The sequence below is a fragment of the Leiobunum rupestre genome, chromosome 11 (genome assembly GCF_980474605.1).
Source record: "Leiobunum rupestre chromosome 11, qqLeiRupe1.1.hap1, whole genome shotgun sequence".
In the NCBI taxonomy this organism is placed as follows: domain Eukaryota; kingdom Metazoa; phylum Arthropoda; class Arachnida; order Opiliones; family Sclerosomatidae; genus Leiobunum; species Leiobunum rupestre.
In genome coordinates this window covers 43,593,324-43,616,137 of record NC_143394.1, presented here as the reverse complement: position 1 = coordinate 43,616,137, position 22,814 = coordinate 43,593,324, and the positions used below count along the sequence as shown (strand labels likewise).

Genomic DNA, 22,814 nt, shown 5'->3' with positions numbered 1-22,814 from the left:
AGCTGCTAAGCAGATGGATGTGTTTTATAAATAACAATTAAATTCATCAGTTTATGAACTTATCGCGTTGGCCACTATGTGGTTATTGAATTAATAAAAATGCGTAGTAAAATACGAAGTTGCAACAAAATTTAAACTTTCCTAGGTTTTTTTTAAGTGAAACAGTATTTCGTTATTATCAGAAGTAAATGAACCGAAGTTATTGAAATAGCGCTCAGAATCGGAGGGCGTTTTCCTTATGGAAATGATAAGAAAATCAGGTCAAATAAAAGCAAATTTCCATCCCCCGTCTTTTGACGTGATAAATTGCACTTGGGAATCGTTGGTATAGCTATTTCTATATATAAAAATGGTTTCATAAAAACAAAAACGTTTTTTTCGGCCTAGGAGCGCGCAAAATTTCAAATCGAGGTAAACATTTAACTTCATATACCCCATAGCAGTCTGATAACTTCGGTTCATTTACTTCTGTTATTATTAAATTAAGTTCTCCCATATTGAGAGAAACGTCTGAATAAGAACCTTAATAAATTGATTTCGAGAGGTTCAAGTGTGATTTAAAAAAATATGAAATTGATTTCGAGATTTTCAAGTGTGATTTTGGAAAAATATTAAATTGATTTCGAGATTTTAAAGTATGATTTTGGAAAAATATTAAATTGATTTCGAGATTTTAAAGTATGATTTTGGAAAAATATTAAATTTATTTCGGCACTTCATATGGGGAGTATAGCAGTCTGATAACTTCGGTTCATATACTTCTGTTATTATTAAATGAAGTTCTTCCATATTGAGAGAAACGTCTGAATAAGAACCTTAATAAATATGAAGTACCTCCACGAAGCTATAAAACGATCCAGGCTATTTAAATAGCGGGGTGTAGGTCGGCAAAAATATGGTCGCGCCAACAAAAAAGAGAGTTTTGTATCCTGGCAGTCCGTCGGTTGGGAAGGAGGGTTCGATCATCTGGAATATCAAGACCAAGCCGGATCGTGACACGCATGGCGACTAACTTATCAAGCTCCCTCTATCGTACGAGGACGGGGTCGTTTTTTTTTTATTCCTCGGGAGAAAAAAGAAACTAAACTCGCGCCTTCCTAGAGGGCGCTGCGAGGAGCTCTAAGGGCGAGAACGTCACGGTAGGGTGAACCCCCGGGTGCTTACGCTATCACAACACCAAAGCCAGGATTCAATGACGTCGCGCCAAAGTTTTCTTTCGGCGGGGGGGCTTCCCGTCAAGAGTACTTCTAGATCTCTTTTCCTTGAAATGTTACAGCTCGGAGCCCGCCATGTAAAAAGCTCCTTTCGTCGAGTGACTCGTACGAAGAAATCAGAAAAATAACCATATTTCGTCGCTCCATTCTGGGAATTGTATCAAATCTACGCGAATCCCCGATTGGTTTTCCACTATCTCTACAGAAATTTGGCCAACTACGAATCGAAATAAAATATACAAATTTCAAAATTGGGAGTATAATATACAAGGACGTTTCGAATATAGGTATTTCGATTCTTCCATGAAACAAAAAAATAATGTTCTACGCCCGAAAAGGTTTCGTTCCCTCCCTTCGCCTGATTTATCTGGCGGTTCTAGCTTGATTCTTTTTCGTTCATGAATTATTGATGAATTTCTTCGATTTTTTTAAAGCGAAAAATAATTCGGAGAGCCCGTCCGTAGCGTTTCAACTAGTAAATAACTTTACCTCAATAAAATATTAGGAAATATACTAAAAAACCTTTCCCAACAGTCTTTACTTTTTAACGATAATTCCTTCGTGATATATATCAAGTTATATTGGTTTTATACGACTTAATTACGAAGAGGTTAAGCAAGATTTTAAAATATCCAGATCACGTGTAAGTTTAAGCCAATCATAGGTGTGCGTATCAAAATGCTAAGAAATTAAGGCGCCAAACACGAAAAGCAGCTCAAAAATATATTAAGTATGCTAAAAAAATTCTCAGTCATTATATGTTATTCGGTGTACATGTACTCTAGTAAAATTATCATTTTCATTATTATTATTTTTATTATGTTATATATTATTATTTTTATTATGTTATATATTATTATTTTTATTATGTTATATATTATTATTTTTATTATTATTTTTTTTATTTCATTTCATTATTATTATTATTATTATTATTAAAAATTTTAATGCTTACCTAACATGCAGGTAAGCGTTTATTTGTATCGTAAAAACACAAACATTATTATTATTATATTATTATTTTTATTATTATATTATATTTTTATTATATTATTATTATTTTATTATATTATATTAGTATTATTATTTTTATCATTTTATTATATTATATTATATTATATAAATAAATGCTCGGATTACACCTAGAGTTAAAATCTCGTACCCTCTAAGAAATCAATCACGACTTCAGAAATCTTGAAATGAACTTGAATATCCCGAAATCTTGAAATGAACTTGAATATCCCGAAATCTGGAAATGAACTTGAATATCCCGAAATCTTGAAATGAACTTGAATATCCCGAAATCTGGAAATGAACTTGAATATCCCGAAATCTTGAAATGAACTTGAATATCCCGAAATCTGGAAATGAACTTGAATATCCCGAAATCTTGAAATGAACTTGAATATCCCGAAATCTGGAAATGAACTTGAATATCCCGAAATTTTGAAATTAACTTGAATATCCCGAAATCTTGAAATGAACTTGAATATCCCGAAATTTGGTCCTAAATATCTCAAATTCAACATAAAACAAAAATTTGGGCGAACTAGAAAATTTCAAACCCAGTTCCTGATTTTCCAAATCACCTAATGATTTATAATCGCGTACACAAAATCATACTTCCCCCAGAATTCGTCATCAAAATCTCAAAATGGGAATAAAATAAGGGGAATTATACTTTAATATCTCCAAATCAATTTAAGTTTTAACCAAATCACACTGATAAGTAAAATCCCGAAATCCGGGCGAAAATTAGACATAAAAATCTCAAAATCGGAGTAAAAAAGGGGGAATTATACTTGAAAATCTTCAAATCAATTTTAGTTTTTAATCACAATGATAAATGAAATCCAGTACACAAATCATACTCGAAAATCCCAAAATGAAGTTCGAAAAATCTCAAAATTGCCTTAGAAATCCCGAAATAAATATCAATTTAATATTTTTTCCAAAATCACACTTGAAACTTTCTATATCAATTTAATATTTTTCCAAAATCACACTTGAAACTCTTTAAATCAATTCAATATTTTTCCAAAATCACACATGAAACTCTCTAAATAAATTTAATATTTTTCCAAAATCACACTTGAAACTCTCTAAATAAATTTAATATTTTTCCAAAATCACACTTGAAACTCTTTAAATAAATTTAATATTTTTCCAAAATCACACTTGAAACTCTCTAAATCAATTTAATATTTTTTTAAATCACACTTGAGCCTCTCGAAATCAATTTCATATTTTCCAAATCACACTTGAGATGATATTATCAAAAATACGTCTTAGCCACGACAATAATAGCCGTTGTGATTAGTAAAGATCGCCGTGAAAAACCAGACTGGGGCCGCAACAGCAATCAGTCATACGTTACGAACACAAATAAGAGGAAGTCTTCCCCGTCACAATAATAATTGCTCATCTTTTCTCAAACGGCCAAACAATTTTCCCTCTACTTTTCACGTCTAATCTCCCCGAGTCGTGACGTCTTCAAATCCTCTTTGGCGCTAAACTATATAATCCTTAACAGGAAAAGTATACAATATAAAATTCTCTCTTCCGAATTGCCAGGATTTATAATATTAGCGGGGGGACACCACCCTAGACAAAAGGAGCTTACGTAACTCGTAGGTAAAGAAGCTTTTTACATTATACCCCCCCTACCCCACACGGATACACAATAGGGCTGCGAACAATGAAGGCAAAGGATTATGGGAGAGAGTAGGATCGCTTTTTTGGGGGGGTTCTAGATGAACTTTCGCGAGCGGGCGGCCGGTGGTAAAAGAGAATCCGACGTCTCCCTCGGATCGATCCAAAGAGGGGTCGGCGCCCCCCTTCCTGCCATTCCATGGCAACGTACGGCGGCGGAGAGTCGATTGGAGGCCCCATTCCACGCCATGATCCCATCTGCGAAGCGCCGAGCTGCAATTCGATGGCTAATACACGAAGCCCAAGGCGCAATCTTCGATCAAAGTCCCCAACTACTTTTACGGACAGTTTTCGACGTCCTGCGTGGCCCAATATTAAGGCGAATATCCGTTACGTTGTTTCTTTTCCGGAGACCGCAAATGCTGTGTCCTCTTTGATTTGGAACGATCATTTTCCGCTTATTGTATTTGTTAACGAAAACACCTTGAGGAACTTATCTTGTAAAAAGACTATAGTAGCCTGTTAAAAATACTATAATAGTCTGTTAAAAAAAACTATGGTAACCTGTTAAAAAGACAGTGGTAGCCTGTAGTAGCTTGTTAAAAAGACAGTGGTAGCCTGTAGTAGCTTGTTAAAAAGACAGTGGTACCCTGTAGTAGCCAGTTAAAAAGACTACAGTAGCCTGTAATAGCTTGTTAAAAAGACAATGGTAGCCTGTTAAAAAGGCTATAATAACCTTTAAAAGGCTAAAAAAGCTTGTTAAAACGGGCTTAAATAGCCTGTTAAAAAGGCGATGGTAACCCGTTAAAAAAGCTGTAGTAGTCTGTTAAAAAGTCTATAATAGTCTGGTAAAAACGCAATAATAACCCGTTACAAAGGCTATGAAAAGGTGGTGATTTTATTTCTGGGGAGGTTCAGAAAGTGTATATTTCAAGACTCGGTCAATATTTGGGCTCGCCTTTGGATTCAATTGCAAATCTGATAAGGCAGTAGATTGATCTTGGGCGTCACTTATAACAACTTTATAAATTTCACGAAATATTCTAACAATCTGACGCACGTGCACGAGCCACCAGGGACGGAAACTGCGCGGGGGAGGGGGAAGGAAGGAATTAAAAGGGAGGTAATTGATTAAAATTCCTCGGCGCGTCTCCGGCGCAGGGTCATTTTTCAAAAATACCAATTACGGCCCGGCGCGCGTATATACGCCCGGGTTCATTAATTATTAGAGAATAAGAAACAATTTGTACGATAAAGCTCTCCTATCTCGCAATATTTAAAACGTCTTTGAAACATCAAGAAAAGGATTTTTATCTAATCTATACGTTTTCGTAGAATCGCGATTCTATGAAAATAGTACGAGAAAAATAACGTTAAAACGTACAACGATAAATTCCAGGAAACAAAGAAACAAAATAGGAGGTTCGGAACCCAGCAATTTTACACGATCAACGAATTTCTACAGAACCACTTTTAAACTACGTAGCGAATAAAGTAGCCGTAAATTTGTTCCAAAGTTAGGTATAATCATGGCCTTAACTACCTACGTACAAAAAGTTCCCAAGCATGAAACGCGAGATCCTCTAAAAAGAGCCAGTCTGCTCGGGGAGTATCGATTATTGTTCAGCCCCTGTCCTCGTGCAGCGCGATGGAAAGCGGTATCCTAGTCCGAAAAAGGCCTTTAAATGAACGGAACTTCAGAGTCAACTGTCTCGGGTAACGGCAACCGTACTTTTGCAAGACTGCGCTCTCTCCGATTTCTCAACTTCTCAACTCGTTTTGCCAGAAGATACGCGAAAATCTTCTTCGAGGACAGAACGCGGAAAGGGTGATAGTCACCTCGTATAAATGAGTGAACTTATCATTGGGCGTGGCAAGTTTGGGACGATTAAAATATTCAGTGATTTTATTCATCAAACAAACCAAAAATGGAAAACGCATTTTCGCCATTTTCTGGGGATATTTCGAAGTACATTTTTCGAAATTTCTGAGTTGTCTAATACCACCGAGGGGGTAGCCACTTAAGAAATATAGTGTACAAATAGCGAGAAATCCAAATAATTATTTCCGGAAATCTAGAAATCCACAAGAAATATAGGAAATATTAGAGAAATATCGGAAATATTAGAGAAATATCGGAAATATTAGAGAAATATCGGAAATATTAGAGAAATATCGGAAATATTAGAGAAATATCGGAAATATTAGAGAAATATCGGAAATATTAGAGAAATATCGGAAATATTAGAGAAATATCGGAAATATTAGAGAAATATCGGAAATATTTAAGAAATATCGGAAATATTTAAGAAATATCGGAAATATTTAAGAATTATCGGAAATATTTAAGAATTATCGGAAATATTTAAGAATTATCGGAAATATTTGGAAATCATAAATCTGGTGTACAATTGTTTTCCAAGTGGCTACCCCCTCGAATACCAGTGAATGGGACGTCCGCTTTACGTTGCATTTCAAAAGCGATATCATCTTGAAATATTAGCGTGACTAATGGGTTTTCCTTTTACACGCGCTGAAGGGGAGAGCATTTGCAGAAATTTAGTGCAAAGTGAGTGAAGGGTGGGCCAGATCCAAAAACTTTTAAAAATTACTAGTAATTGAATTGAAGAGTTAACAAAGTCATACTGGGTGGATGACTGCTTCGTGCATGGTCTCTTTGTAGACGGATCTGACAAAATGTAGGATTAAAATACCAACAATTATAGTTTTAAATAGAGGTAAGCATCTACAAGACGTAGACGTAGGGTGGCAATACGTACAAGACGTAGGTAAAAATATCTAAAAGATCCAGGGTAGAGACCTAAAGATGTAGGTTAGAAATTAAATAAAGTAGAAGAAATTAATAAAGGTAAAACATCAAAAAATCTACAAGATGTAGGGTAGAAAAACCAACAAGAAGTAGGATTGAAAAACCCACAAGAAGTAGGATAGAAAAACCAACAAAATGTAGGGTAGAAAAATCAATCAAGAAGTAGGATAGTAAAACCAACAGAATGTAGGGTAGAAATACCAACAAAATGTAGGGTAGAAATACCTACAAAATGTAGGTGTGAAATACCTACAAAATGTAATTATGAAATACCTTCAAAATTAACGACAGAAAAACCAACAAAGTGTAGGTCTGAAAACCAACAAAGTGTAGGTCTGAAAACCAACAAATTGTAGGGGTGAAATACCTACAAGGTATAGGGCAGAAATACCTAGAAAATGTAGGATATCTCATAAACGACCCAATTAAGTTCATAGTCGTTACGTATTGGCTACACTCAATTCGATCTGTTGAACATGGCGTTTGACTCGGAATAAGATGGAAGATCGCTGGGAATTGTAGAAATGGCGGGAAAAAAAAGCACCCGTACTAAGTAAAAGGGAGCGGAAAACGGATATATTTTTTTATTCCCGGGTGTAGCTAAGATTAGCAACGAACCCGGCTATTTGGAGTGCGAGCTAGTTCTATTCTCGCCATTAGGACTGCAGGGGCCAAGACCAATTTCCCGCCATTAGATATTCGTATAATCTTTCATTTGGATGGTGAGGGGGGGGGGGGTTGCGTGGTGAGGGGCTGGCAATGCGAGGGGGGTTACAGAGCACGCGCGTTTCTCGGCGTGATAGGGGGCACGGCGTATTAAAAGCGGGGTTGCGAACCGGGACCAGCAGCTTCATCCGGAGAGGTGTTTGGCGGGCTATGCGGAGGCGCTCTTATTACCAAACAAGCTCAATCTCTTCTCGAAAATGGAGCGCACTCCCTTCGCGTAAACGCCATTAGGAAATAAAAGCTCATTATACTAAGTGCGGCTCTTTCTTCTTGGGCGCTGGGAGGGTTTCGAGAGATCGACCGAAGATGGACTCCACGACGAAGGCTAATACCATCACGGTCAGCTGACAGCGGGGTCACTAACGCGTTCGAGAAATAAACTGGACGGGGGCGCGTTTTCGCGTTTGCCAAAGATGGAAGCGGAATAACCGCGGAGTCATTACCCGAATCGGCGGAATAGGCGACTCTCTTCTACTACAACGCCCCCTATCCGCGGGCTCGATGTAATGACTCTGTTAGCGGTAGTTCCCCCCCCGCAGGCATCATTTACCAGAGGCCGAGAAGATAAAAACACATTTTTCTCTTTCCGCCGGCTTCGTACGTATATCCAACGAAAAAATGCGACGATAAAAAACTAATTCCGAATTTTCCTCATTTGGCAACTAAATGGGGATCCTAGAAAGGGGTCAAATTATCGTTCACCCTCGCGAAGGGGAACGAAACCACGCCTACTTCTTTTTTTATAACGCGAATTAGGGAAACAGGATTGGGGGAAGGTTAGAGGTCTTCGCGTTTTATCTTTTAAATCAGCTCTATACTTTATTGACTTTTTTTATCGGATCTTTCAAAATTAGACAATTATTTCTTTATCTGCCACAAAAATCTTAAATACATTTTCTTTTTCCCTATCATCAAATATATATATATATATACTACGATATTTTAAATAAAATCTAATATTGCGTATATATTATATAATATAACGTAACATAATATAAATAATATAACGTAAAGTAGCATAATATAAATAATACATATAACGAAACGTAATATAATATAAATAATATAACGTAACGTGATATAATATAAATAATACAACGTAACGTAATATAATATAAATAATATAACGTAACGTAATATAATATAAATAATACCACGTAACGTAATATAATATAAATAACGTAACGTAATATAATATAAATAATATAACGTAACGTAATATAATATAAATAATACCACGTAACGTAATATAATATAAATAACATAACGTAATATAATATAATATAATATAATATAATATAATATAATATAATGTAACGTAACGTAATATTAAAATTTAATGAGGCGGGACTTGTACATAAAGATAAGAGATAAGTGGAACTAAGTAAAAAACTACTTGATAAAATTAGCGAATAAGTAAATTATTCCATTATGAAAAGGGATAAAAAAGCTAAACCCTAAACAAATTTGAAGAAATTTAAAAACTTACAAATAGCTCGTACCGATACAAAATGACGCGAAACTCGGACCAAACTACTTATTGTAAAAGAGCATATCCGAATATGTTTCTTGTAAAGTTGTGGCAATAAAATATTATCATTACTTATAGATAATCGAGAATTTTATTATTTCTAAAAGATTTTCCTGAAACTATTTTTCTAATAGAGTAGTAGCACTGCGTAGCTTTGGCCATGGCTGCCATTTTGGGCGCGAATTTTTTATGAATAGGAAAGCATGAGTGATGTCGTGTGACGTAGCACTGCCATTACTCTATACCGGTATCGGCCAATATCGGCTTTTGGCCGATACCGAAATTAAAAAATAGGCCGATATATTTATTTTTTAGTTTAACGTAGTATAATATAATATTATATTATATTTAATACAATATAATAAATATTATATAATATATATATTTATATCTCTATCAGAAATAAACTGCTTCGCGTGACTTAAATGATTAAAACTAGCGGTTGTATATATAAATCCTCAGACAACTATTTGTACTTATTGCAAAGTCGTAAAGTTATTAGTAATGCGTGCAAAACGTAACGACTTACATTTCCACGAGTGAAGTTTGGTGTATAGAAATATAATGGTTCTTTCTTTGCACCGCTATTAAGGGGGGGGGGGGGGGTACGACGAGTCGACACTTTTTGCGAGCGTAGAGGGTAGGGCTTCGCGAGGGATGACGTAGATGGTGGTATCGATCGGTAGGTCGTTTTAGCCGGAGATTCATTTGACCCCGTCCACGTACGCATTCCTTCGTGTCCGCTACGACTATCGCCAACTCAGCCAACTACGACAGACTTCAGATCCGGATAATAAGGCAACTATTTTAAAAGACTTCGGTGACATTTAGAATGAAAATTATCAGTCGACACGTAACCAATGCTTCTTTAAAATGTTTAAACCAATCCAACTATTATGGTTGAATTCGAGATAACCACTTCCTCAAATTCTGTACACCGATTACAGCCTTTTTTAGTGCTAAATCTGTAATCGATTACTTAATCACTTTAGTACAGTCAAAGCTACAGACAGCAGGGTTCGTACACAATTTTCGGATTTCAAATCCCTGGCTTATCCAGGTTATCCCTGATTAAATTTTGGAAATATCTCTGACCATTTTTAGTAATATTTCCGCTAATTTTAATCATTTCATGTTTTCATAGGTAAAAGTACAAAGTCAAACGATATTTTTAAAATAACACAAACTGAATTATATTTTATTAGAGCATACTGAGATAGTCTATCTTATCTCGGGAAAAGATGCCAGACATGAGCGCACAAGAGAAGATACTTCATTTTCTCCGCGATGATTTTGTTGACTAAGAAAATCCCTGACTTTCTACGATATTATTTAAATCCCGGACTTTCTACGATATTATTTAAATCCCGGACTTTCTACGATATTATTTAAATCCCTGACTTTCTACGATATTATTTAAATCCCTGGCTTTCTTCGATATTATTTAAATCCCTGACTGCTACGATATTATTTAAATCCCCGACTTTCTACGATATTATTTAAATCCCTGACTTTCTACGATATTATTTAAATCCCTGACTTTCTACGATATTATTTAAATCCCTGACTTTTTTCACCAAATGGGAAATCCCTGACTTATCCAGGTTCCGTACGAGCCTGCCTTGTACACCGAATACGGACAGTGATCAACCCCTCGAGATAAGCATCAAAAGTTAATTGGGTATCGTAAATTTAATTTGAAGCGTAGACGCGTAGTCCCGATAGTTAATAGATTTAGAACATTTTATAGAAAAAAAAATAAAACAAATTGATTTAATGCTCGATTTAACGGCTATTGAAAAATTGAAATTTTTCAGTAATTGAAATAGATTTCGTGCATTTTAAAGGTAGGGATGCACCGATATATCGGCCTATTTTTCTATTATCGTTATCGGCCAATATCGGCCGATACCGGTATTAAAAAAATATCTTCAGAAAAATATTTAGAACTAAGAACATTTTCGATTAACTAACTAATGATAATATTTTATTTGATTGACCAAGCCACGTACGCCAAACTTCAGAAGCTAGATCATACCTTTTTAAGACAGGGGGGCTACGAGTGTAAACAAATAAAAAAACAGCGATATTCGATTTGTGATAGAAAATATGTATCACGTAAAATGATTCATATTCGGATATGCCCTTCAAACTATTTTCATGAAAAATGAGAATAAAATGGTACGACAGTGTAGTGAACCGTCATTTACAATGATATTATCATATACACTACTATTATGATAAATAACTTTGTTAATATAAATAAGTTTTCATGGTAAAAAAAAGATGAAATCCTTGTTAATTAAACCAAACATATAATAAAGAAGAGAGTCGAAGTTAAAAAGCAGATATATAGTCTTAGTCGATATGACCAGAACGCCGAAACAGATTTTCGGCGGCGTTGTCCGACATATTTTCAGAGAGAAGTGCTGCCAGACACATTTTTCGAAAATCTTTTTCCACGTTGATGATCATGTATGTATGGGACGAAAAACGCCGCAAATTTGCGAGACTCGCGCAGCGTACATATCGACTAAGACTCTCCTTTTTGCGGCGTATCGCCCTCTACCTAAGTGGTATATTTATAGGAGAGGCGAATTTATGCAAACGATATTTCGGACGGTTTAACGATTTACATGACAAAAGCAGAGCGCCTCTCTGGAAGAGGAAGATACGTTATCAGCCTCCCCCCTTCCCAAAAAACCGGGCTTCCCTACGCCCCTGCGTACCAGGGGCCGGATGGTCCAAGGAGGAGAAAGGGGCCAAATGCCTCCCGGATGAAAACGACGGATCCGGATTATTTCGAAAGCGACGCCGGTTTTCGGGTAGGGCTCTTCTATCCGTCATCGCCAACAAAAGGGGTTTCCCAGGTTCGGCCCCGCCACCTCGCACGTGCAACGTCGCCACCGCGAATGGCCAACCCTACACCGGTTCCCCCAGCGCCATCCCGCGGAGCCATCGAAGTAATTTCCCTTCACTATTTAAACCCCTGGAAAAGGGAACCGATTCTTTCCGGTGATTGCGCAAATCAAACGTTTAGCAAATATCCCAAGAGGAGTGTCCGATTTGAAACACCACACTTTTCATATTTAATATTTTGTGAACAGCTTTGTATTAAGTATTTCCTTTTATCGGGGGCCAGTGCATACTCGGTGGCCTTAAACGGATCCCAAAATGTGACACTTTATGAAATAAATGGGAAGGTAATATTAAATTGAAGTTACGATACGTTGTCTAGGGGAATTAATTAAGATATTAAGATTATAGTTAAGTGTCAGCATTGGATAAATATAAATAATAATGAAATTCAGTTACGATGTTATTTAATAAATGAGAACTAAGGTTTACGAAATATCAAAACAAAACACAAACTACACATATCTATAAAACAATCGAAGAGTGTCAAAAAAGTCCTAGTCAGGTATAATGATAATTATAATTCTTAGTTACAACAACGGTTTCCATCTAGAAAAGCACTTGGTCCGTTAGCATCCGGCAACTACACGAAGGACATTTTGCCCATCTCAACAGGGCGCGCACGAAACACTTACTAAAATATAACCAATATTATTCATACATGTTCAAATTACGTTCCATGGCGAATTAACCATTTCACAATGTTATTAAAAAAGGACTGCTACTTCATGGATTATTATTTATTTTGTAACTTTTAAAAAAATTGCGGGAGCTTTCGGACCGTGGTTCTTTGTTACAAATTTTAAAAAGTAACAAAATAAATAATAATCCATGAAGAAGCAGTCCTTTTTTTAATAACATTGTGAAATATATTAATATTATTATTATTATTAATTTTTAATCCAGGTTTGGACATTTCTCCAGTAATAAGAGTCCATTTTTCAGGCTCGGAATTATTGTTTTATCGACAATTCTTAATGATTGGTGACAGGAATCCATACGTCTACTTGGAATGCTTATCCTGGCGTATCGCGTATGGTAAGATCACTCTGACGACTTTGGCCCCGCCTACGAGATAAAAAATCACCTCTGCGCGCGCTCCCCTCTCACGTTGTTGTTTGTGAAGTTAACATAGTGACGTCAAAAAAACTGTCAGCCACATCTAGACGAAAATCTGCCGCGATAAGCATTCCAAGTAGAGGTATGGATTCCTGTTAATAGCAGACGAGTTTGGTGGTACCAGAGTAAAAACATTTTGAAAATGTTTTACTACATATCAAACCCACCAAATGCAAAATGTAAAATGCAAAATAGTTTCCTCGAAACTCAAAATGCAAAATACTTTTTCTTACTCAAAATGTCGCGATAAGCATTCCAAGTAGAGGTATGGATTCCTGTTTGTGAATAAAGTAATTAATTTCTATAAATAAATGCACTACTAATTTAAAAAAATGGTCAATAAGAAGTGGGTAAAATTGATTGTCAGCTGGCAGTAAATCCGTAGCTAACAAAAAATAGCAAAAGGGTCCGAGTGGTTTCGTAGGTGAGCGATATAGCAAATGCAGGGACCATTACGATGGTGGCAAAAGCGATACCGCTACCTCTACTCTTTCCCTCTAGACACATACGCGATCGCGTACCCAGCACCTGACAAGTTCACCAAAAAACACAATCAAACCTAAAAAGCGTAAACACCCCACGCCCTCCATATCATCGCATTCGTTTCAACATCTACTTGACTATATCATGGCGGGAGCTGCTATACGTAATATAAACAATATGTCACGGACATTTGAGTACACACCATCCTCCCGATGTGTTAAGTACATCTCGAATCGCAGAAATTTATATAAATTCCTAAATGTAAGGCATTTTCTATAAATACGTAGCTAACAAGGTGACACCCGGGGCGGATATCATAGCATGGGGCGACACCCGGGGCGGATATCATAGCATGAGGGTGACGCCCGGGGCGGATATCATAGCATGGGGGTGACGCCCGGGGCGGATATCATAGCATGGGGTGACACCCGGGGCGGATATCATGGTGTGTTACTTACTAGTCTCTAGTTTGTGTAAGTTTTTATTTTTTTCACGCCCCCCCCTAGCTACGCCACTGCTCTTATAACTCCATTCGTAGCTTTCTCTATAGTGTGGCCTGTGTTCGTTGCCATGGTAACGCGTTTAGTTCGGCCATGACACTACGACGCCCATGCTAGTCACGTTTTGCCTCGTGATCTGTCACGTGAAATAATGTCATGGGGGCTGTTTCAAGGCGGGGTTTAGATACGACGTATGCCTACGACTTTTCTAATTTTCGGTGAGGTCAAGGTCTATTGAAAATTAAAACGCCGCTTGCTTCGGTGAAATATTAACAAGTAATTAAGTCGGAACAGAAAATTGACTATTATGAACATTCACTTCGTTTCTGAATGTACTTATTTAGAAAATTGCGAGGGGCTGTAGCTTTGACTGTACTAAAGTGATTACGTAATCGATCACAGATTAAGCACTACCAAAGGCTGTACTCGCTGTAATCGGTGTACAGAATTTGAGGTAGTGGTTAGCCCCTCGGAAATTTGAGACCAAAAACGTGTTTTCACTTCTATTTATCGCACATTTCAAGGTAACCTAGTAATAATTCTGCCAAACAAAGAGTCCTGGGTAGCTGGAGTACTGTTTTTCGTTTATGTAGACGAAATTTAAAGCCCCTTAAAATTTACTGGGTCAATAATTTGGGGGTTAAACGATAAATGTTCCGCTGATTGAAATTTGCCGACTAAACCCAAATTAGCGAAGAGTTCACTTGGAGAATTCCAAATTAAAGTTCAGGGCACCCTGTCCCAAAAATCATTCTTTTACTATCAAGATGATGTTCTGCCCGAGGGGCAGGTCACTTCCATTTTGGGTGCGTCTTAATCATAGTAAAATGATTAAATCAGGGTAATCAAGATTAAAAAATCTAATCAAGATTAGAAAATCTAATCACGATTTTAACGAGATTTAATCATTCTAATCATGATCTAATCTTTTTAATTAGAGTTAATCATTTTATTTAGATTTAATCATTTTAATTATATTTAATCATTTTAATCACTATTTAATCAATATAATCGGTCGAATCGAGAATTTATTATTAAAATCAAAACTAAAGTACGATTTAATCATACTAATCACGATATAATTTTTTTAATCAGGATTTAATCATTTTAAAGGCCGACTACATAAATCTTCGGTTTACTCTGTCTTTCACTGGAAGTAGGCTGACTGCATGGCACACGTGTATTGCAGTAAGCCTACTTCCAGTGAAAGACAGTAAACTTAAGATTTATGTAGTCGGCCTTTAAACAGATTTAATCGTTTTAATCAGATTTAATCGTTTTAATCAGATTTAATCATGATTAAATCAGATTTAAACATTCTAATCATGATTAAACGTGATTTAATCAACTTAATCGTGATTAAATTTAATTTAATCAAAATAATCACGATTAAATCGGATTTAATCTTTTGAGCGGTGCGTCGTTAATCAAGGAAGTAACCTGCCCTTCGGTTCTGAACAAAAAATTGACGTATCATTGACTCTTCTCGACCTAATTGTTGAAGAGTTTTGTAAGATTCGACGGCGACTACCACGCTACGTGATTTTAGTAGACACCAATCCCTCGGGAATGGTACGGTGTGTAAAAAAGCAACCGCGCATGCTCGGTGTAAATATAAGGGAGGGAATGGAGACTGGGAGATATTTCTTTTTATCAACGACCTCGCGGAGCAAAAAACGGCTATAATATTGTTATCGTAGCCCGAGCGACTCGTAAAATATTTCCCGACTTATTTTTGTATACCGTATTTCCCCGCGAAGAAAAAAGCGCCCTCTTCCAACAAAAATAAGCCATCATAAAAATAAAAACAAAAATAAGCCATAAAACTACCCCCCCCCTTCATCCGGGTAAATAACGGAGCAACTGAGACGAAATTCTATATCTTAATTCACTCTTTCTAAAATGTAATAAAAAACGATATGGCGGTTATCTCGACTGTGATCGATCTAAATGTTAAAAAAACGTGTTTTAAACGGCAATTGGATTTACAGCGCGGCGTGGAATTTAATTGAGACGCATTCATTCGTAGGAAAACGTTACGACGTCGTTTTCACGGCGACGGTAATTACCCCCGCCCCCCCTAACAAACACGCGAGGTTTCAATTATATCCAGTCTCCGATTATTCGGCGATTGTCATTTTTAGCTATTCATTTGAATACGCAATAATAGAGTAAACAACGTTGTCCCCGGCACGTAATAAAAGCAATATAATTTAAATGATAACTCACGCGTTTATTCCCCATAGAGGTGTCACCCGCAAAATGCCTCTGGAAGCTCGTTAGCGATTACGTCGTAAATCGTAAGCGCTAGATCAACACACTAGCGACGTGGTGACTGGGAGATACGTCCTCCCAGCTGGTGACATATCCACGTGTTTCCTTCGGATTTGTCGTCTCTGTAATCTGGAAAATGAATACTGAATATTTTACAAACGTTAAATCTTTGATATTCCGTTCAGGTTTGGTACGGGTAATATCTGATTACAAAACATTTTCTGGCTTTTCGTAATCTTACATTTTTTTTTGTAATATTCATGGCCATTTATTTTGTATTGGGAGAAGAATAAGGTATTTTTAACTTCAAATAAATAAATATTACTATTCTATGGCCTTACTAAGGAAAAATACTTCGTGATGCATGATTTGGACCGTAATGTATTAATTTATACTAAGGAAGAATCACAGTGTTTAGCGTTGCAATCCCCCCTTCATCCCCCAACTTAAAAAAATACGTTCTTCCCCCTCCCCCTCGTGGTGGGGGTAAAATTTGACCATGATGCCCAAGGATCGTCTTTCCAACTTTTATCGAAATTATTTAAATCCCCGACGTGTTATTCCCCCATTTTGGAGATCCCCGACGTGTTATTCCTCCATTTCGGAGATCCCCGACGTGTTATTACCCCATTTTGGAGATCCCCGACGTGTTATTCCTCCATTTTGGAGATCCCCGACGTGTTATTCCCCCATTTTGGAGATCCCCGACGTGTTATTCCCCCATTTTGGAGATCCCCGACGTGTTATTCCCCCATTTTGGAGATCCCCGACGTGTTATTCCCCCATTTTGGAGATCCCCGACGTGTTATTCCCCCATTTTGGAGATCCCCGACGTTTTATTACACCATTTAGGAGATCCCCGATGTTGTATTCCTCCATTTTGGAGATCCCCGACGTTTTATTACACCATTTAGGAGATCCCCGATGTTGTATTCCTCCATTTTGGAGATCCCCGACGTTTTATTACACCATTTAGGAGATCCCCGATGTTGTATTCCTCCATTTTGGAGATCCCCGACGTTTTATTACACCATTTAGGAGATCCCCGATGTTGTATTCCTCCATTTTGGAGATCCCCGACGTTTTATTACACCATTTAGGAGATCCCCGATGTTGTATTCCTCCATTTTGGAGATCCCGACGTTTTATTACACCATTTAGGAGATCCCCGACGTGTTATTCCTCCATTTTGGAGATCCCCGACGTGTTATTCCCCCATTTTGGAGATCCCCGACGTGTTATTCCTCCATTTTGGAGATCCCCGACGTGTTATTCCCCCATTTTGGAGATCCCCGACGTATTATTCCCCCATTTTGGAGATCCCCGACGTGTTATTCCCCCATTTTGGAGATCCCCGACGTGTTATTCCTCCATTTTGGAGATCCCCGACGTGTTATTCCCCCATTTTGGAGATCCCCGACGTGTTATTCCTCCATTTTGGAGATCCCCGACGTGTTATTCCCCCATTTTGGAGATCCCCGACGTGTTATTCCCCCATTTTGGAGATCCCCGACGTGTTATTCCCCCATTTTGGAGATCCCCGACGTGTTATTCCCCCATTTTGGAGATCCCCGACGTGTTATTCCCCCATTTTGGAGATCCCCGATGTTGTATTCCCCCATTTAGGAGATCCCCGATGTTGTATTCCCTCATTTTGGAGATCCCCGACGTTTTATTCCACCATTTAGGAGATCCCCGACGTTTTATTACACCATTTAGGAGATCTCCGATGTTGTATTCCTCCATTTTGGAGATCCCCGACGTTTTATTACACCATTTAGGAGATCCCCGATGTTGTATTCCTCCATTTTGGAGATCCCCGACGTTTTATTACACCATTTAGGAGATCCCCGATGTTGTATTCCTCCATTTTGGAGATCCCCGACGTTTTATTACACCATTTAGGAGATCCCCGATGTTGTATTCCTCCATTTTGGAGATCCCCGACGTTTTATTACACCATTTAGGAGATCCCCGATGTTGTATTCCTCCATTTTGGAGATCCCCGACGTTTTATTACACCATTTAGGAGATCCCCGATGTTGTATTCCTCCATTTTGGAGATCCCCGACGTTTTATTACACCATTTAGGAGATCCCCGATGTTGTATTCCTCCATTTTGGAGATCCCCGACGTTTTATTACACCATTTAGGAGATCCCCGATGTTGTATTCCTCCATTTTGGAGATCCCGACGTTTTATTACACCATTTAGGAGATCCCCGACGTGTTATTCCTCCATTTTGGAGATCCCCGACGTGTTATTCCCCCATTTTGGAGATCCCCGACGTGTTATTCCTCCATTTTGGAGATCCCCGACGTGTTATTCCCCCATTTTGGAGATCCCCGACGTGTTATTCCCCCATTTTGGAGATCCCCGACGTGTTATTCCCCCATTTTGGAGATCCCCGACGTGTTATTCCCCCATTTTGGAGATCCCCGACGTGTTATTCCCCCATTTTGGAGATCCCCGACGTGTTATTACACCATTTTGGAGATCCCGACGTGTTATTCCCCCATTTTGGAGATCCCCGACGTGTTATTCCTCCATTTTGGAGATCCCCGACGTGTTATTCCTCCATTTTGGAGATCCCCGACGTGTTATTCCTCCATTTTGGAGATCCCCGACGTGTTATTCCCCCATTTTGGAGATCCCCGACGTGTTATTCCCCCATTTTGGAGATCCCCGACGTGTTATTCCCCCATTTTGGAGATCCCCGACGTGTTATTCCCCCATTTTGGAGATCCCCGACGTGTTATTCCCCCATTTTGGAGATCCCCGATGTTGTATTCCCCCATTTAGGAGATCCCCGATGTTGTATTCCCTCATTTTGGAGATCCCCGACGTTTTATTCCACCATTTAGGAGATCCCCGACGTTTTATTACACCATTTAGGAGATCTCCGATGTTGTATTCCTCCATTTTGGAGATCCCCGACGTTTTATTACACCATTTAGGAGATCCCCGATGTTGTATTCCTCCATTTTGGAGATCCCCGACGTTTTATTACACCATTTAGGAGATCCCCGATGTTGTATTCCTCCATTTTGGAGATCCCCGACGTTTTATTACACCATTTAGGAGATCCCCGATGTTGTATTCCTCCATTTTGGAGATCCCCGACGTTTTATTACACCATTTAGGAGATCCCCGATGTTGTATTCCTCCATTTTGGAGATCCCCGACGTTTTATTACCCCATTTTGGAGATCCCCGACTTATCCAGGATTTTTATTTATCAGTATCCAGGATTTTTTAATCAAACTTTAGAATACTGATAAATTCTCCGTATTTTTTCAAGCGATGAAATATAAAAAGGTGGGTTTATTTGGAAATCTAAAGGAGTCTCGAGATATCTGTTTCACGTTATATTGCATTTTAAAGAAGGGGTCTCGGCGCATTACGCCTAATGAGAAAACAAGCCGTACCCGAGCGGAGCCTAATGATAAAATCAATACCTGGTTACTTTCATCTCACCCCGCCGCCCCCGAAGCAGCCACGCTTTCATACATTAGACGATTTTTTCGCACTCCTCGTCGACAAAAATGGAAAAATAAACTGCACATTATTTCTCAATCCATACCATTTCTTAAGCGAATTTTCATAAGATCGGTCACCCGGTTTAAATACAAAGTGCAAAATAACTCCAGTGGCGGATTGCCAAAAACACAAAAGGCTTCGCTACGGTCACTATGTAATAAAATGAGACGTTTTGTTTCCAAAACCACACGATAGAGGGAGTTAACTACCATATTTTATTGATATTGTTTTTTAGAGACGTAAAAATTTCACTATTTTGAATGGTCGTATATTTGACTAGTGACGTTAGAATAGTTGATTTTATAAAATTTCTTTACGCTTGCCCAACTTGTTGAAATGTTGCCCTGGAATAGTTCAGCCAATGCCTAAGAATGAGTTCATAAGCTCTTTAGTGGGAGAGAAAACGGATCCACAGCTGAAGCGGGGAGGCAACATTTCAACAAGATGGCCAAGGTTATTTTATAAAAAGAACTATTTGCTTTCTTTTCCAACATAATAGGTTTCAGGGCCCCCACTCAAATCTTCAATTTTTTTATAGGAAAAATAGGATTATATTTCTAAAAATATAGGACCTCATAGGACTAGTTTTACAAAATTATAGGATTTTATAGGACTATATATGCTATTTAATTTACTAACTTTATGCATTTAAAAACAAAATCGATATTTAGAGAAATAAATCATTGATTTTCACTTAAAAAAATAGAAACTATTTAACCATTTTATCACAAAAATATACTAGTAGCTAACCATGTTTACAATATCAAAAGTATAGACTAGAATGGCTTGGTATAGGAATTCATCCTAATGATAAATCTAGCAATTTAACTGTGTGGCCTGATTTGAAATGGGCAAAATATCAAAATTATAGGATTTTATAGGACTTTTGGGGGATTTTGTTAAAAATATAGGATGTTATAGGAATTAAAGGACATTTAGGAAAATATAGGATTTTATAGGAATTATGACATTTTTTAAAATATAGGATTTTATAGGAATTATAGGACATTTTTGAAAATATAGGATTTTATAGGATGTTATAGGAAATTTTTGAAAATATAGAATTTTATAGGAATTAAAGGACATTTTTGAAAATATAGGATGTTATAGGAATTATAGAACATTTTTGAAAATATAGGATTTTATAGGAATTAAAGGACATTTTTGAAAATATAGGATTTTATAGGAATTATAGGACATTTTTGAAAATATAGGATTTTATAGGAATTATAGGACCTCTGGGGGCCCTGAGGTTTTCAAAATATATCCTCAACGCCACTACTAGACTTTAGAAGGTGATGTAAAAATAAATTATGTCTTGGAAGGGACATTATGACGTTCCTGACTTTATAAAAATACTTTTAATGTAGATAATAACGCAAAAATAGGGCACATAATCTATTTTTGGCAGGGATAGACGTTAAAAGATTATGATAAAATAAATAACCCCTTAGGAACGGACGATCTAACAATAATTCGACGTTCAAGACTTTATAAAATACTTTTAACGTCTAATAACGTTAAAATAGGTAACAAAATCTATTTTCGACAACGCACGATGTATAAACACGATATGTTTCAGAAGAAGCATTTGGAACACCACTTCAAAGTTTAAAATTTGATAACGTACTTTTAAATAGACGTTAGAACTTAAAATAAAAATTACGTCTTAGAAGAAGCATTTGATCACTACTTAAAAGTTCCAGACGTCATAAGGACTTGTAATACCCCTAAATTGGTATACAGCGGTAATTTAAAACCAGTGATACATCAAACCTTCGCTGCAGTGTTTTCAGCAAGGCATGCTTTTGGACTTTTTTCTTCGCCAACGAAATAGCGAATGGTGTCATTCTTTTCTTAATAAACGGGACGAAAAAGCGGGTGACGGGTCACGAAGGCCTACAATCCCGTAAGAAGGGGGTTAAAGATGTCGGAGAGCTCGGCTCCAAATTAGATTGTTAAGGGCGAGAGAGAGAGAGAAGCCCCTGATATTCCTTCTTCGCCGCGTAGCCCAGGCTCTCTTCTCGGCGGTGCCTATTGATTTATCGACCCGAGCCGAACCAAGGGAGTTGACCCCTTTTACTCATCCTCGCTTTCTCCTCGCTCGCTAGGCCTAAAACTCTTCCCAGCATCCTTTTCGCCTTTCTCCTTCTTGCAGGCCTCAGTCGAGCGACCGAGGCTTATACTCCCACCAAACCGAGTGGATATTTTTTGTCGTCCGCTATTTCTGGCGTAACGTTTTCGATTTCCAGGGTTCCCCCCCCGACCCGCCCCTGTGTCGGTTTACTTGGCTGCGAGGCGAACGAGCGCGGCGGGGAAGAAAGAATTTCCGGGGCCAGCGATATATTCTATTTACACCAGCGCACCACCGGCAGCAATATAGGCCGTAATGCCTGGCGTCTTTCCAAAAGCTTATTGTACCCGGAGTCCGTTCGCCCCCCTCCCGTTTCTCTTTTATGACGCGCATATACGTAGTCCCGCATTATGTAGGATCAAAGAATACGCTTTACTCCGGCACCCGTTTCCAACTTCTCTTTGCCACCCTCCCACGAATTCCGGCTCCCGTGGTCCTATATACTGTATCTTTAATCGGGCTATTTGAAACTTTACGCGTCCGCATCGAAGCGGCTAACACTTTTTCGCCAGGGACATACCGAGAGAGTACTAGTCGATATTGGCAGATTTTCGACGGTTACGGAGGGGGGAGGAAGCGAAGCGAAGCAACCAGCCCCCCCCCCCCTCGTACTTTTAAATTCTCTTCGTGCACTTTGTACCCTTGTATTTTTCTTTCCTGTTTTATATAGCGAGGAAAAGGGTTTAGTGCACTTTCACATCGGTAACGAACAAATTCGATGGCTGAAGTGGCATAAGAAGCAGAAATGGCACTTCGATACTACTACTACTACTTTTGGGGTGTGAGCAAAATCTTATACGTTAAGCGATATTTTGAAACCTAATCCTTCGAATAACTAAAACGCCGATCGAAAAGGAAAATTAGCTAATGGAGCTGGTAGGAAAACTAATATTACA

The 22,814-nt window shown here is 37.9% G+C and overlaps 1 protein-coding gene across 4 annotated transcripts in view; it reads right to left on the bottom strand.

Moving 5' to 3' along the window:
- LOC149922924 (uncharacterized) overlaps positions 1–22,814 on the bottom strand; it is a 98,778-nt gene that overhangs the window by 64,485 nt on the left and 11,479 nt on the right. For 3 of the 4 annotated variants that reach the window (XM_090163709.1, XM_090163701.1, XM_090163708.1), the window contains exon 1: positions 16,201–16,312. The exons of the other annotated variant lie outside the window; for it this stretch is intronic. The gene's annotated coding sequence lies outside the window, so the exon portion shown is untranslated. Of the gene's footprint in view, positions 1–16,200; positions 16,313–22,814 lie in introns of those variants that run through there. 4 annotated transcript variants of the gene reach the window in all.